The following is a 16,757-nucleotide window of genomic DNA, read 5'->3' as shown; positions in this document are numbered from 1 at the left end:
TTTTAGAACGTACAAAATATACATTGTGGGATCCTTAACGAAAATATCCTAGAGGAGATCGAAACATATGTGATTAAGGAGCGAATCAAAGACGAAAAAAAGGTTTTTCCACATCGAAGGAACGGAGAAATTCAGGCTAGAAAAACTTATGATCCAGTGTCGACCTAATGCACCGAGGTAGAGGAAGGCCACGTCATTGATGATTGATATAAAGACGGTACTGGCCGTGTGCCTAATGCCTAAAGTGAAGAAAAAGAAGAAGAATACAGAAGATGTCAAAATATTGTAGCTCGACTATTATTTTACGTTGTATATTAATGTGTAATAATCGTACGTTATTTGTGAACCATTGTTTTGATTTAAATCACACTCGGCTCGTCATCTTTAGTAGTGGCAAAAGTTGTTTAACGTTTTTTATTTATTTTCGCTATTACAGAGTGCACAAGTCTTTACGATCCGCAAGACTGTGTCGCTCGTAAAAGTGTCCTAAAAATCTCCGTACGTGAAGGTTTGAAATGGTCTCTTTTTATACGACGGCTCGATTCGTCGTCGCGAGGACGAGACCATACAGAGAAAATATAAAACAAAACATCCCCAGTCGTAAAACTACTAAAACCAATAGGGGAACGGCCTTCTGTCATCGATACGATTTGTCAGTTATTAATAAACGTCCAGTCCATCAAAGTTTGTAAATATCGGAGGTTCCGGAGATAGTTGGGGGAAAACCCGGGTTAATAACGAAACTTTCCTCGGCTCCTCTCGGCCCGGCGAACCAAACTTTTCCGGGTTAAGACAAATCATGCTGGCCAACGGGAAAGGGTCGGAAACGGACCTTTCGGCCTGAAATAACTGCCCTTTATTTTCAAAAGTGGAAAAACGGGTACTCCCCTCATGCTAAATTGGATGAAAACTAAATAAATTTATAGCGTTTCCTTCTAGACAACTGTTCCTCCAATTATTTACCCTACAACATTGAAACACACTGAAAATAAAGCGTTTCCCTGGTTTATGTTAACATATTACTATAATTTTTAATAAATACAAAAATTAATCGATATAGAAAAATAAACTTTTCATCTTTTCATAATAACATGTGGGAGGTTTATGAGACGACAAAATGTGGTCATCCCCGGCCCTGTGCGAGTTTTCCTTATTTTTCTGGTCTTGCGCGCTTATTTTGTTTTTAGCTACAGCTATTTGAGTGTCTTGATCTGGTTACTGACACTAGTCTCATCCTAAAATCCATGCTCTCGCTTGTACCTCAAGTTGTTAACAACAGAATTCACAAAACATAAAATACACACACACACACACACACATATATATATATAATCTACCCCTTTCTTTCACGTTAATAAATTCATTCCAATAAATTACCATAACCACAACACCCGATACAACAGTTTAGAAATCCCTGGATCACTTTTTTTTTTAAATAAAATTGCAATCCAGTTTTGAATCTTATCGCATATGCCTAAAGAAATTGAAAAATTGTGAATTTTTTTCCAAAAGAAGAACTTTTGTAGAAGATAAAGGACTATTAAAAAAATATTTGGCCGATCTAACAGACAGTATTAAAAAAAAAGTGTTACAAATAAGCATACCTACTTGTAAAAATAAAATAAACGAAAAATTTGTAAGTTTAATAAAAAGAAAATGCTTCAAAAGAAAATAGAATGAAATTTGAACCAAACACAACAAAAAACTGTTCAAAACAATTTACTGCGTTTTGCTTATACAGAAATAAACTATAATGATAGGTGTAACGGCAAGTATAATATTAAAACAAATTTATACTAATTAAAGAGAAACGGTACTGTTAGAGCAAATCTGGGTGTACAAGATGTGGCACTATTATTGCTCAATTAATTAATGTTTTTAGTTGAGATAAAAAAAGTCAATGTCACGAGCAGGATTCGAACCCACGACCTTCGGCTAGATACGCCGCTACTCTACCACCTGAGCTATCGTGACTTCCATCCACTCGGACACTAACGTCCCATCTCAATTCATTTTGTGGTTAAACATTTTTTCATCACAGCTTTCTATACTGTATTACCTTGATAAACACTCAAGGCCAAAAACTGGACACTCGTATATTGTTGTATATTAGAAACCATAAGTATTTTTGTTGTTATATTAATTACAAACATACTTATTTTAATGTAAACCATATTAAAGGAAATTAGAAATTAATAAATTTAATTAAATTAATGGGGGTTGAGATGGGGAGTTGGTGTCCGAGTGGATCGACGTCATGATAGCTCAAGTGGTAGAGCAGCGGCGTATCTAGCCGAAGGTCGTGGGTTCGAATCCCGTTCGTGACATTGACTTTTTTATCTCAACTAAAAATCTTAATTAATTGGTCAAGCGGACCATGAAAACTAGTGAATGGACTATTATTGCTGTTGAAACAGGTGTTTAAAAAATATATATATAGTAGCGATAAATATCTCATTTTGTGCCCCTTTGCGTATTTTGAGATTGAATTTATTTACTAATGTGAAAGTATAGTATGAAAAAACTATGGTGGGTTATTTAGAACCACATTGTCCCTCAAAAAGATTATTGATTTACTGATTTATATCAGCTTAACTACACATTTATGTACATTACTATTATACAGATGTACAACATGTATATACAATATCACTTCTCGCAGACCACCGGCGCTTCCAGCTTTTGTAATTTACAATAAATTTCCGGCAGGTCTCGAGAATCACCCACCCCTGGTGTTGAATATTCGGGGCCAGACCGTGGTCTTATCCGCCTAGGCGCCGAGGTTGGGCTCCGGGTGGTGTCAACAGCTAGGTCAATTCGGATTCTATGCCTAATTATGATTCTGGTTGATCCGTGCGCTATAAAAGTTTTTTTAATCAATTTGCTGACGTTTGTATATCTGAAATCTTCAAATTATATAAAATATCAAAATTGAATTTTTATTTATTTAGAAATCGTGAGATGCGGTCTGGTGTGATGTAGGTTTTAGAAAAACATTTTCTTTATCGTGCCAACCTTTCGATCTTTATTGAGATCATCTTCAGGGCTCAAAGTGTTTGTCTTCTGTGTAATTGTGCCACTCTCGACACGACACGCAAGAATGGCACAATTACACAGAAGACAAACACTTTGAGCCCTGAAGATGATCTCAGTAAAGATAGCAAAGTTGGCACGATAAAGAAAATGTTTTTTTAAAACCTACATCACACCAGACCGCATCTCACGATTTCTAAATAAATATCGATTAACCGTCACTAATCCACCACACATTGGACTTTTATATTAATTTTTCTATATATCTATTTAATGTTTTGTATTGTTGTTCTCTTGCTTCTTTATGTTCTGGCAATAGCCAATTTTACCGTTTTGTTTTAAAGATTATTCCAATGCACTAATAATCACTGTTAGGAATAACCGTCTAATTAAAAAAAAAGTGTTTATTTTTTAAATTGGCATTATGAAAATTCGTTAGTTTTTCACGTAAAGTAGGTCTCAAGAATAACAGGTATCCTTGGTATTATGGTTCTTGCGGTATTGGGGGGGGTCCTTTCCTCTCCACGGTCAACAAGGGATCTCTAGAAGGGCAAAAAGGCACTTCTCCCGGGCCGGACAAAGGGATATATTTCTGCATTTTTTGTTACACTCCGGAGTAATTTATTACAAGGCCCCCCGTTGTTAACGACGCGTTTTAACTTGGTTCACAACGCCGATTTTATTATTGGAGTTAAATTTAATTAACGAACGAAATAGAATAATGGCGAAGGGTTTATTACCGCGTAAAAACGGCCTTAAAGAACAATTTCCGGTAATTAACCACTTTTTACGATGGCCCAGTCAAAATCTGAACCATCTTCCTGGTTTTAGTACTGACTAAATTGATTTTCTTTTAACATTTTGTTTTTACTGGAATATAACTTAAATAAATTGATAGTAAAATGAATTTAAACTCTCGTATTGCACCTATTCCGTACCTAAAATAATAATATTTTTATGAGCATCTACAATAAAATTTCAAGACATTCGTTTTCATAAATTGATCAGTAAGTTCCATAATTGTTTATACTGAATAATGATTATGTGTCTAACAATAGTGTAATTTTGTGAAGCTTTTAAAAGTTTTGGGTGTCACATGAGTGAATGTCATTTGGGAGTGGTTTAGAAATTGTTATTAATAAAGACAAAAAAAAACCCTCTGGCTTTTTAATTCGCATTATAGGTCTATTAAAGGTCCGGCTTAATTTTCGAGGCGGTATAGTAAAGCCGACAGCGGCTTGAGCGCCCATCTTGACAGGTAATGAAAGACGGCTGTCGCTATGTTGAAAGACCGTCGAAATAGGGCGAATTAGTCATCCCGGCTCAAAAGGCGAAAGAAAATTTAAACAATCTCCCGTCAACTATTCGATAATGGCATCAAAATCAATCATCCACTTATATAAGTAATTTACGGTGCCTCTCAAAACACTGGTGACACGAGTTGAAATTTGAATATTTTCACAATCAAAGCATCAAAGCTAGGGCAGCAAGCTAATTGCAAACTGCAACTGCAATTATTACCCACGGTTATCATAAAGTAATTTATTTTGGACCGATAATTATTTGATGACCTATCGTCACTCTAAAGGAATTTGTATATATACATATATATATCTGACTCTCTCTTCCCTTTCACTCACTCTCTCTCTCTCTCTCTCTCTCTCTCTCTCTCTCTTTCACTTTCTATCTATCTTTTATATATCTATCTATTTAACTGTCTATCTATCTATTTGTCTAGCTATCAATGTATCTATCCCTCAACGTTCACATTTAACATGTTGTGCATCCTTTTTGCCTTCTTTCTCTCTGTCTCTCCCTTTCTCTTTATCTATCTAAATATTTCTCTTTTTAGATATCCCTCTCTGTTTTCGCTCATCTATCTACTTACATATGTATCTGTTTCTCTCTTCGTATATCTATAAGTTTAAGCGTGAGGGAGGTAATGAGTGAAACATAAGGGGGATAACATGGGATTGGGGTCAATGTTGGATGGACCTTCGGCGTATTTAGCCAATAGTCGAGGGTTCGAATCCCGCTCGTGACTCTGAATTTTTGATCTCAACCAAGACACAAAAAGAATAATTAATTGAAAGAAGTAACTTAGTCAATTGACCACTAAAACATAAATGGATTAATATGTAATAAGTAAAGGAAGTATCACTTCACTAACAGCGCAGCGCCTCCTGGCCACTTCGTAAGTCGCTAAAAAACGAATCCTGATTACAAGATATTTGAAAATGGTAAAAAGAGGAAAATTCGAACGGCTATAGGTTGAGATGGCTTGTCAAGACCTGAACAATTACAAGTAAGGCAAAAAAAACGGCTATAGGTTGAGATGGAGTGGTGTCCGAGTGGTCACGATAGCTCAATTGGTTAGAGCAACGGCATATTTAGTCGAAGGTCCTGGGTTCGAATCCCGCTCGTGACACTGACTTTTTTATCTCAACCAAGACCTTACACAAAAAGAATTAATTGGTTGAAGAGAGAGTATGATTTAATCTTTTTTTGGGTGAGAAAGTAATTGACGAACCACGAAAAATCAGATTTTTTACAAAACATAATTGATATTAATAATCACAAGATATTTTAAACCTTTGTTTTATTATCCTTTTTAATTGGATAAAACATAACTTCAAGTATTCATTTGAAAAATTTGCATCATCCAATTAAATCATGTAGATGATTTTATTGGTGTATTAACTACAAACCTGGACTTTTGTTTACCTGTCTCAATTATCCAGCGCTAATTGAATATCATGTAGTATGCTGAATATCATAAATGTAATTAGTGTTATACCCCTATGGAAAACCCTAAAGTCTTACTTACATAATGGGCTACGTAAACGTAAACGAAATTATCTTGACCACCCGCCCCTTTATCTGAGGGGGGAAAGCACCCTTTGTATTGCTTCCGGACTTGTAACGTATCCATGGCAACTGTACTTATATTTGCATTAAAATTTTCCCGTTTTCCCAGGCGCAGTGAGAGTTACGTTTAACATTTACTCGATAAGCCCAACAAACACGTGAGCGGGAACCACTTAACAAATTTTAAAACCTAGCGCTTCAGGCGGTGTAACTTGGTCAAAACATTAGTCTGAACAGTATCCGACCCTCCCGCAAAGTTTACTGCCTCGAGGTCCACCACTTACCCCATTCTCATTCCTTTTACGAACGAGGGGGCGGTGATTTTTTTTTCTTACTCCATCTCCACCCCCGGCCTTCGCCAACTCTTTGATGGCATTATTGTCCCGACTATGACTGTCCTAATGGTGGAAGGGGTGGGTTTCCTGTTTTCTGGCTTTCCCTTTATAATGCATTTTTTTCCGGAGGACACTTTTTATCCAGGATCGAGGTATGAGGGTTGCGGTTGAGAAGGATGGAAAAAAATACGACGTACTCTTCTCAACAGCCGTGCCCCTACTTGGCGGAAGTAATACTAAAATCAAACATCAATGGACCTATCTTATTAGATGATTTTCATACTGTTTAAAGAAAACATGTCAAGAATTCGTAACATGAACTTATACAAACTTCAACTAATCTGATCGTCTACTGCCCAACGTTAACATCTTACATGTTTTCTGAACATAACTAACTTTAAAGCAATCCCAAATTTCATTTTTCTACCAATGACTTTGAACTACTCCTAGGGGACGCTCGTGATAGGAGGGGAACTAGTTTCTCTACTATTGTGGTAAATAGGGAGAGTAGAGGCTTATAAGTAAGCGGAATTCGTTAAGGAAAGAAGTCATCATCTGGGTTAAGTCTGAGGATGCAGGAGAATGAAGGCTATAAACAGAATTAATTGGATGGGGTGAGACGATTGGGCTGAAAGTGCTTAGGCGTTACTCACACTGAATTGGCGGTGTTGACCTGTCGGTGGCATTGTTGTTCGGTCAATGATGACGGTTGGTTGACTTGAAATAGACCGGTCTCTTGTTCTTATTCTCTGCATCTCTTTATGGGCGATAATAATCTGTAGTTGGCAAGCCAGTCTGCCTGAAGCCTGAAGCCACCCGGCTTCCGTAGCGTAGGGTGCATTTAGCGGGACTTTCTTTCGGTTTTGAACAGGTCTGACTTCGTTGTAAATTTGCACATTTAACACACTACGATTGCAAAATGATCTCGCATATTTGACGCTTTTGTATGGTTCTTCCACTCAAATGCATTAGGTAAGTAAGTGTGAAATAAGAATTCTTTGTTATTCGTACTTGGTACCAAGTTCAAGAAAAAGAAAAGCAATTTATCCTTTTAGCTGTAGTAATGTTCGTTACGTTTTGTATTTTGAAGTCGTATTCTTTAACTTCTTCCTTTACCTCTTGAAATGTGATGGCAGGTGAAGATTCCTTAGAACTACTCTAGACTACTATATGCTCTTTCTTCTTTGAGTTGATGTCACTTTTTCCTTGAGGACGTGGGTTCATTTTTTTAATTCCTCAGAAGTATTTGCCATTACAATACTAGTATCTGTCTTAACCTGACATTGTCGTATATGATTGCCTCCGAGTGCCTCTTTCAGGCCCTTGTAGAATAAATAAGCTGACATTGATTACAATTTTGTTAAAGATCGGCGGAGGCATGCTCGACCTGTTATCAATCTCTTCTTTGGTTTGCTCCGTTGGTGTTACTATTGGCGCGTTCGTAACTTCTTCTGAATCATCTCATATTGTGAGAACCCCAAAATCGCTTTCGTGAACATGCAAATGAGGATGAGCCTAAATTCAAATTTGCTTTGTCATTGTTTGGAAGATTCTTTTCTATATTATTGCATTCCATTGAGAATATTTCCCCGCTTAACAAGCCGGTGGTTGTACCTAAATTTTCCTTCAACGTATTTCGATTTACACTGCTGATAGATGATTTTTTTAGTATGCTCGTAAATTCCCAGCGGTGCCTGGCCTTTTATTTGGTGAGGACATAGTTTTTCGCCCAAACCCACATGGGTAGGGTAAAATTATTAAATAAACCATACGTCTAAAGCTGATTTATTAGGGAAAATAAAACGTAAATAAAAAATCTTACAAAAAGAAGAATGTAAAGAAAACAACAGTTTGCTGTTGTTTGTTTACCTGTTGAAAGGTAAGAGTAGGAGGATTAGAGCTTCCAGGCTTGGTCTTTGCCCCCTTACGATCCCTTTTTCACAGGTCACAATTTGGTAATTGTTTAATTAGTGGTATCCAGTCCTCGCCAAGTTGTAACGAATTACTTATTCACATAAAAACACAAATATTGGGTTGTCCGGAAAATAATGCAGGATTTTGGTATTAAACAAAAAAAAAGAAACTAGTTACTTTAAAGCAATGTTCTTTAATCAAAATAATTTCCCATACTCTCAATACATTTCTCCCAACGTGTTGGTAACTTATTAATTCCGTCTGAGTAGAATTCAGAATTTTTAGAATTGATAAAGTCAATAAATGCATTTTCCAGTTCCGTTTGATTTTTGAATATTATGTGTTGTAAGTAGTGGTCCAGGTGTCTAAAAAAATGGTAGTCAGTAGGCGAGAGGTCCGGAGAGTAGGGTGGGTGAGGCAAAGTTTCATAGCCAAGCTCCAATAATTTTTGTGACGTTACACGTGACACATGTGGTCGAGCGTTGTCATGCAACAAAATGGGCCCTTTCCGATTGACCAAAGAGGGCTTCATTACTGCCAATTTCTGATGCATGGTATTAATTTGGTTACAGTATGATTCAGCATTGATGGTTTCGCCAGGATTTAAGAAGCTGTAGTGTATTAAACCAAATGAAGCCCACCATACCGTAACCATTACCTTTTTTTGATGAGTTGGGGGCTTTGGAAAATGTATTGGAGCTTCTCCTTTGTCGAGCCACTGTCCAGAACGTCTAGTGTTATCGTAGAGAATCCACTTTTCGTCACATGTAACAATTCTGGCCAGAAATGGGTCATTTTTGTTTCGACAAAGAAGTGATGCACAAACATCAAAGCGCTGATTTTTTTGGCGATCGTTTAATGAGTGTGGAACCCAATTTTCGAGTTTTTTCACTTTTCCAATCGCCTTGAGGTGGTCAGCGACGGTCGTTTTACTGACTTTGAGTTGCTCTGCAAGTTCTCGAACAGTTGTTTTGGGGTTTTCTTCCACCACTGATCGCAGAACATCATCATTAAGAGAGGAAGGCCTTCCACGACCTTCTTCATCTTCAAGGCTGAAATCTCCCTCCCGAAATTTTTTAAACCACCTTTGCACAGTGCACTCATTAACACAACCCTCGCCCCAGACTTGGTTAATGTTTCTAGCCGTTTGGGCTCCGCTTCGGCCGAGTTTAAACTCGTAAAAGAAAATCGTACGAAATTCTCGCTTTGACATTATAAGGATGACTGAATTATTTCCAAGTAGCGGAATGCTACAGAGGTAAACAAACAATATCATTTGGAAGAGGAATCCTGTAAACGTAAACAGAATATTTTATATAGATTTTTTTTAATGAAAACTTAAAATCCTGCATTATTTTCCGGACAACCCGATAATAGCAATTTCTAAGAAAAATCCAATCAGTTTGCCTTGTAGAATAGCGATCATAAATCAAGTCCAAAGAAGTCCTAAGTTAATGTTTTTAAAACTAAAGAAGAATAGCTAAGGGTTAGCCCTTAATATGTTAATTATGTATCAAACTTCACCCTTCACTGAAACCTTAATATTCTTTTTGTTAAAGAAGTAGCGAAACGCTATTAAAAAAAATTCAATCAATCCCTTTCCACACGTCCCAATAGAATGAGATGGGATGGCCGCGTGATGCCCTGTGTATGACAAAAAATTTGAAAAAGTGGTCATTATTTATTTCTTCTAAAGGTGGCTCATCTATGGGTCATTTCCCCTCACATGTTTTTCATGTCAATTTTTGGATTTCTATCGTAATTGTTTTACAGATGTAAAAATCAATAAAAAGAGAGGGAGAGAAAATCAGGTTAAATAAAAATTTGACGAAACATTTTAAACGAAGGTTCTCGTGTGGTGTCAGACCAGCAACATTAACGAGACATTAAAATGATGAATTTTTGTTTGGTAACATTTATGTGATATTAATTTTTTTAAGAGATCGATAAGATCAGGTTGACTCAATTCAAGACCTCTCAAGACCCTGGACTTTGGCGAGAAGAAAAAAGTCGAAACTCGTCCAACAGACCAAAACAAGAAGAATAGGCCAACCGAAATTATTGAAAACGACCAAACCACACTTTTCTACTCCACAGACCTTTGAAAAATTTCAGCAGTTGATATATATGCCTTTCAAAAGGAAAACAGATGTGAATCGTTCTGAAGAAAGGAATCTGCACGGTGGAAGAGAGGGGACGATCATCGCAAACACATTGGAAAAAGAGTAGATAAGCCCCAATCCGGAAAGGAGTGCGCTGGCAGAAAGAAGTCTTAAATTTTACTGTTTTGTGCTATAGTGAAAGATTTAAGGTACTTATACCTTTTCGATTCATTTTGGTTAATTTTGAATTTTGAATTGAACTTTTATCTCTGAACATTGCCTGGTAAAAAATTACAGTTGTGCTAGAAAAAGAACTTCTCGTACATTGTAAATTTTCCGTTTGTTTCAAGCCAAGAAGAGCCCTTTTTTAAAAAATATTATTTAGCTTATATTGTATTTAGTATTTATTTAGAAACCGTGAGATGTGGTCTGGTGTGATGTAGGTTTCAGAAAAACATTTTCTTTATCGTGCCAACGTTTCGATCTTTATTGAGATCATCTTCAGGGCCTTGTGTTGTCTGCATTTCATCACACCAGACCGCATCTCACGATTTCTAAATAAATATCGATTAACGGTCACTAATCACCACACATTGTATTTAGTCTTTTTATTGTATAAGATTCACCCTTACACAGATTATCATCAATAGATATTAGTCAGGTTCTCCCTCATGTTACAGAATCAGATCCAGTCAAAAATACTTGTGCACAAGAAATGTGGAGCGTGGAAAGACACCGGGGACTTTGTGCAAAACGTTAGCGTGAACGGTAACGCTATGTAGATTGAAGTGCGCAACCTCAGTTTCAACGGTTTAACGGTACGCCAGTTGGAGATTGTCACATCTAAAAAAATTATATATTTATTTATTTATATAAGTTTTTTTTTTTTTTGTGTGTGTGTGTGTGGGAATATAATAAAATTGTTTCCTTTAAAAGGAACCTTTTTACAATTCTACAAGTAATTTATTCGTTGGATTCCTGAGGAGCCGTCAAGAATGAGTTTAGAAAAACACCTCTTTTTTTCTTTTTTTTTGCCGACGTTTTGGCCTTTATTCGGGTCGTTCTTCAGGGTATAAATTGTGGTTTTATTCTTGTAGTGTCATTTTGGATTTTCGACCTAGTATCCTGAAAAAAAATTCACCAAAAACCAAGGGAACGAAACGTTGGCAAAAAAAAAAGAAAAAGGTTTTTTTCTGAACTACCTCATTCCTGACCGCTCCTCACGAAGTCAACAAATTATGAAAAAACAAGTCAACAACTTGTTACAAACAAATTACTTATTTTTATTGTAATTAGTAATGAATTCGAATAAAATTCTGAAGAGTTATGAATTTTGACGACGTCTACTGGTCATAGGCGAAAAAATTGTCCCGTCTCTGTCCAGTCTAAAATAGCCATTATTTTATTGCTATAAAAATTGGTAATAAACAGCTTTGCACGGTGTTTAAAACGAATTAGAATTTTTTGTCAAAACAAGTAGTGGGTCTTCATTAGATTGGTCCTTTTGATTGTGTAAAATTTTATATATTTACTCTTATTTAATACAATCCTGCACATTATTTTCTTATACTATTTTTTTTAAAGAATTGTAGTATATTGATTCGATTGTAATATAATAATTTTAAAATACATGCACAGCCAACACAGGAAAAACCATATTTTAAAAAATATAATTAAATTTTTTTAATATTTTAATTTTTTCTCAGTTTTTTAAGGCCCCTTGTCAATAACGCTGGGACCTATTACCAATATCGTTTTCCGCCCTAGTATCATGAAAAAAGTTTAAAGTTTAAAAGTCAAATTAAAAAATGAGAGATCAAGGAATATTATTCTTTGATTGTCCCGGCTGATTCGACCTTTGCGATCTCCATGGGCGACCTTTTTTATTATATTCTAAACTATGATTCTTGTAGTGTCAAATTGGTGTTGTTTGAAATTGAAAAGAACAATTGCAGAAGTAGAGAGGTTGCATAAGCCTAAATTGAAATATCTTACTTGCTATGCGACACGAGATATGTCAAAATTTGATATTGATATTTCAGTTGATCTGAAAATTCTTGTACAGGTTAAAATTAAAACATTCCACTGTTAAGAAAATACGGCAGGACCGGAAGGGATGTCCTTACAAGCGCCGGGGGCCTCGTCCCTTCGGTTTTCGCATACTAATCTAGACAGACCGATAGGAATGGTAAATTACCGAAGCGTCCATAATTCGGCTGGGGGCGGCGCGGCGGTGGATAATCCTTTTAAAACGTAGCAATCCGCTCACCCCCTCACAAGATCCCTTTGCGTGAATTTAGGCGGTCTTCCAAAAACCCCACACCAACCCCCCGCTTCATCCCCTTTGGAGGGAATTAATTGCGGGAAAAGAAGAAAGGAATCAATATTCAATAGGCTGAGAGGAGAGCAATAAAGGAGCCTCTGTTAAATTTATTCTTTATTATATAAAGAACTGTTTTATAAATCCCTGATCAATACGTTCTCTGTACTTCCCGAGTAACTTGACCAGGGGGGCTTTATTCTTAAATATTTATCATAGTGCTTAACTCGTTTTTAGACCTGAGATAGAAAATAAAAATAAACCAGTAAAATAAATATTTTATCAAAAACAATTTCTTTTCAATTAATATAATTCAAAAGTTCCTTAAAGCTTACAGAAAAAAGTAAAAATACTCCATTTCTTTTAATTCATGGATTTCATGTGATTTATCTCTGCCTTCAATAAAGTCGGTCACCCACAGATATTGTTTTTAAGAATTTATATGGACCTTTTATTTCCATTTTTCATTTCGCAAGGGTGCTTTTTTTAAGCCAATTAACACTCCCGTCCTAAGCAATGAAGCCGTTTATTACAGTTCGGACTTCAGGAGATTAATACTTTAACTTTGATATTGCAGTAAAAATAGACGAAGAGTTTGGGACATCATTAATACTAAAAAGTCTATAATTTAATTTTCAGTTTAATTATTAAGTTTTAATTATTTCAAATATTAATTCATTTTTAAATTATATTAACCGTTTACCTATTTTTGTCACTTGAAAATCCTAAAGCGGGAAACACACTTACGATGCAACGCCATGCGACGCTACCCGATGCTACCCGACGCAAATCCAAAGTTCAATTTTCCATAGATTGTATTACCCCCGTGCACATCTTGCCAACGCTACGCTAATACTTTAGCGTTTACCCAACGCTACCCTACTCTACGCTCTGCGATCCCCACTGTCCAGATTTTCGTCGAGTAGCATCGAGTACAGTCGAATTCAAAAGGACCGGTCACGCATATTTTTATTCAATCTACATGTATTATTGTCGTTATGTTAATTACAACAAACTTATTTTAATAGAAACCAAATTAACCGAGATCAAAAATTCGTTAGTTTTTATTGCACAAAATGTTTAATGGTTTGGTAGAAAATTAAAAAAAAAAAACTAAAAACATCAAGGGCAAGAGCGGGATTCGAACTCACGACCTTCGGCTAAATACGCCGCTGCTCTACCACTTGAGCTATCGTGACCTCGATCCACTCGGACGTTGGGTCGAGGTGGGAAGTTGGTGTCCGAGTGGATCGACGTCACGATAGCTCAAGTGGTAGAGCAGCGGCGTATTTAGCCGAAGGTCGTGAGTTCGAATCCCGCTCGTGACACTTTTTTAACTCAACCAATACCTTACATAAAGATTAATTAATTGAAATACTTATAACTTTGATACTAGCAGTTTATATAACTTCTAGTCAAGCTTAAAAAATTCTGCAAACAAACCGTTGACCGACGAATAAATCAGCCAGCATAAATTCCTCATATTTCACGAATTTCGAAACATGTTATCTCAATACGAGAGATATGTCAATTAAAGGAGGCTTATATATTAAAAAGGACTCTTTTTTCTGAGTTCTCCCCCACCTATTTTTTTTTTCAATTCTCGTTTGAAATCCTATTTGCCGGATTTTGGATTAAGTTCAAAGTTGAAATGCGGTTAATTAAGTCTCTTAGGTCTGAAAGAAGGGAAGGAAAGCGGAATACAACCCCCTCACCCACCAGGTTGTTTAATGACTAGTTTCGGATTTGCTTGGCCCGAGAAGTTTAAGAGAATGGGAGACATTTTGAAGACAAATAACGGTCGTTAGTGCTGGTCCCTAATTATCACACTGACAACAACTCTGACGGTTAACAATCCCGTTGTTTGCCCGTGGAGCGAACGCATTCCGTTTAAGCCGGGTGCCATACGCCAGATATTTAAGCAGAGATTTAACTGTGCATAAATTACATGGCTGGTATACTCCGGGTCGAAAACAGCCCTTCTTGCGATATGGGCATTTTATGTATACCGTTATTTCGTACATACGAAACGTAAATACTAGCATCACAAAACTATTTTCATATTTAAATGCGTTAATTCAAGTGAGTACCGCATTTGGGCTTGCGATTGAAACAAATTTGGTTAAAATATTTATATGAACGTTTATCGAACTTCAATCACATCTGCATTCATTTTTATGACATTATTTTCATTATTAAGGCGACATTTACCTTAAATAATATACATTAAGGTTTAAGCAGAAATTTTACTGTAAACAAACTACGAAGTATAACTAAGTAAAACTTTCGAATGAATTATGATTGACACAAAAAGAAAAGAAGAGAACATGAGACAAGAGTGATAAAATCCCAAAAAAGGGTGATGAATATAGTAAAGCAAAGACATATAGGGAAAAAAATATTAAGTAGAAATTAGAGGGTGATATATTGAAACTATAAAGATAAATAATTTAAAAAAAGGGACCGAGCAGGAAATAAGAGAGATTGAATTGATAGAAAGATAGCTATTTAAACAAATAAAAAGAGTGAAAGCGAAAGGGCGAGAGAGAGAGAGGGCGAGAGAGAGAGAGAGAGAGAGAGAGAAAGAGAGAGAGAAAGGGAGGGAGATCGTGGGAGAGGAGAGAGAGAGAGAGAGAGAGAGAGAGAGAGAGAGAGAGAAAGAGGGAGAGAGAAAGAGTGAGAGAGAGGGTGGGAGCAAAAGGATAAGAAGAAAGATGGTGAAAGAGAAATCGTGGATAGATAGAGATAGATAGTGAGCTCGATAGGCACTGGCAAATAGATAGATAGATCTATCAGATAAACAGAGAGATAAAGAAAGTGAGAGAGAGATAGAGAAAAGTAATACTGGTGATAATTGCAACTAATACAGGAGTATACAAATTTAAGTCATTCGAAACTTTTGTTTGTGTTGGTTCACACAATAATTTTTTATATGATTACAATTTTTGTTCAATGTTTTAAACTAAAGTTGTTATAACTACAGCGCCGAAAGAATATCGTTGGCACAGCCCAACGTAATAACCAATATTATTCACAAATCCATAAATGCAGTTAGTAGTCATCATTGGTCTAATAATTATTTTAATTAATTATACTTTTAATCTACCCATCGAACCCAAGACTTTCGGCTGCATAAGTCACCATAGCTCAAGTGGTTAGAACATTGACGTATTGAGCTCATCTTAACAATGGCCTTAAATTAAAAAATATAATTAATTCTTTCAATTAATCAACCTTTTTATATAAGGTTTTGCTTGAAGCGAAAAAGCAAGTGTCACGAGCGGGAATCGAACCCATGACCTTCAGCTCAAAACGCCGATGCTCTAACCACTTGAGCAATCGTGACTTCGATCCACTCGGGCACCAACTCCCCATCTCAAACTACAAACTTTCCAATTTTATTTGAGATTATACAATTTTAGCAATTGCTAAACATTATTAAAATATAATTTTTATTAGGTTTTTTTGAAATGTTAGCATAATGAAAATTTAAGAAATAAAAAAGGAAGGAATTGTGAATCACATACAAAAAAATTATAAGATACAGTTGAAGGTTTTTCTGGATATCTTTCAGATTTTTCTGTGATGATAATTTTTATGTTTAGAAAGAAATACATTTAAAAAATACTTCGCGACCAATATTCGAGGAATATAATAGAAAATACCATTTTTCTAGTATATTCGCTATTTTACTTTTGTAAAATTGTGCAATCCTTCTGGAAAATGAAAGGGAAATTCCAACAGCTCATGAGATTGAAAATAATAATAATAATAAATAACCGGGAGAACAGTATATAAACTGGGGCATGGGTTTTATTTAATATTTGCATCGTTGAGCCCAAGCGGAACGTGAAGACCATATCTTTCGCTTCAAAGCGCACGCGACGAGATCTCAAATATGCAATAAAACCAAAAAATAGACAATCCACCAGAAAACCAGGAGCGGACGCAAGGCTGTAGTTTATTACAGTTTACGTTAGATAAGGGATTATTTTTAAATATTAAATTATCAACAAAAAGTCATATAAATTTGAAACATTTTAATAAATACTTTATCAAGTTCTAAAATTAACTTTCCAATTTGCTTAACACTAATTTTTGAACAATCCTTCTTAACTCTAAATGTTGCTTTCTAATCCAAGCTAACAAGAGTACGATCACGGATTTGGACAAACTTTTTTTGGC

General features: G+C 35.9%; 1 non-coding gene across 1 annotated transcript; it reads right to left on the bottom strand.

Annotated features, from left to right (window-relative positions):
• Positions 1 to 15,844: 15,844 nt before the first annotated feature.
• Positions 15,845 to 15,918, bottom strand: Trnak-uuu. The gene has a single exon. It is a non-coding gene; the product is annotated as a tRNA-Lys (tRNA).
• Between the last annotated feature and the right edge of the window lie 839 nt (positions 15,919 to 16,757).

This window comes from Cimex lectularius, unplaced genomic scaffold, assembly GCF_000648675.2.
Source record: "Cimex lectularius strain Harlan isolate CLEC.00 unplaced genomic scaffold, Clec_2.1 scaffold211, whole genome shotgun sequence".
Taxonomy (NCBI): Eukaryota; Metazoa; Arthropoda; class Insecta; order Hemiptera; family Cimicidae; genus Cimex; species Cimex lectularius.
This window is presented reverse-complemented; position numbering and strand designations above follow the sequence as displayed.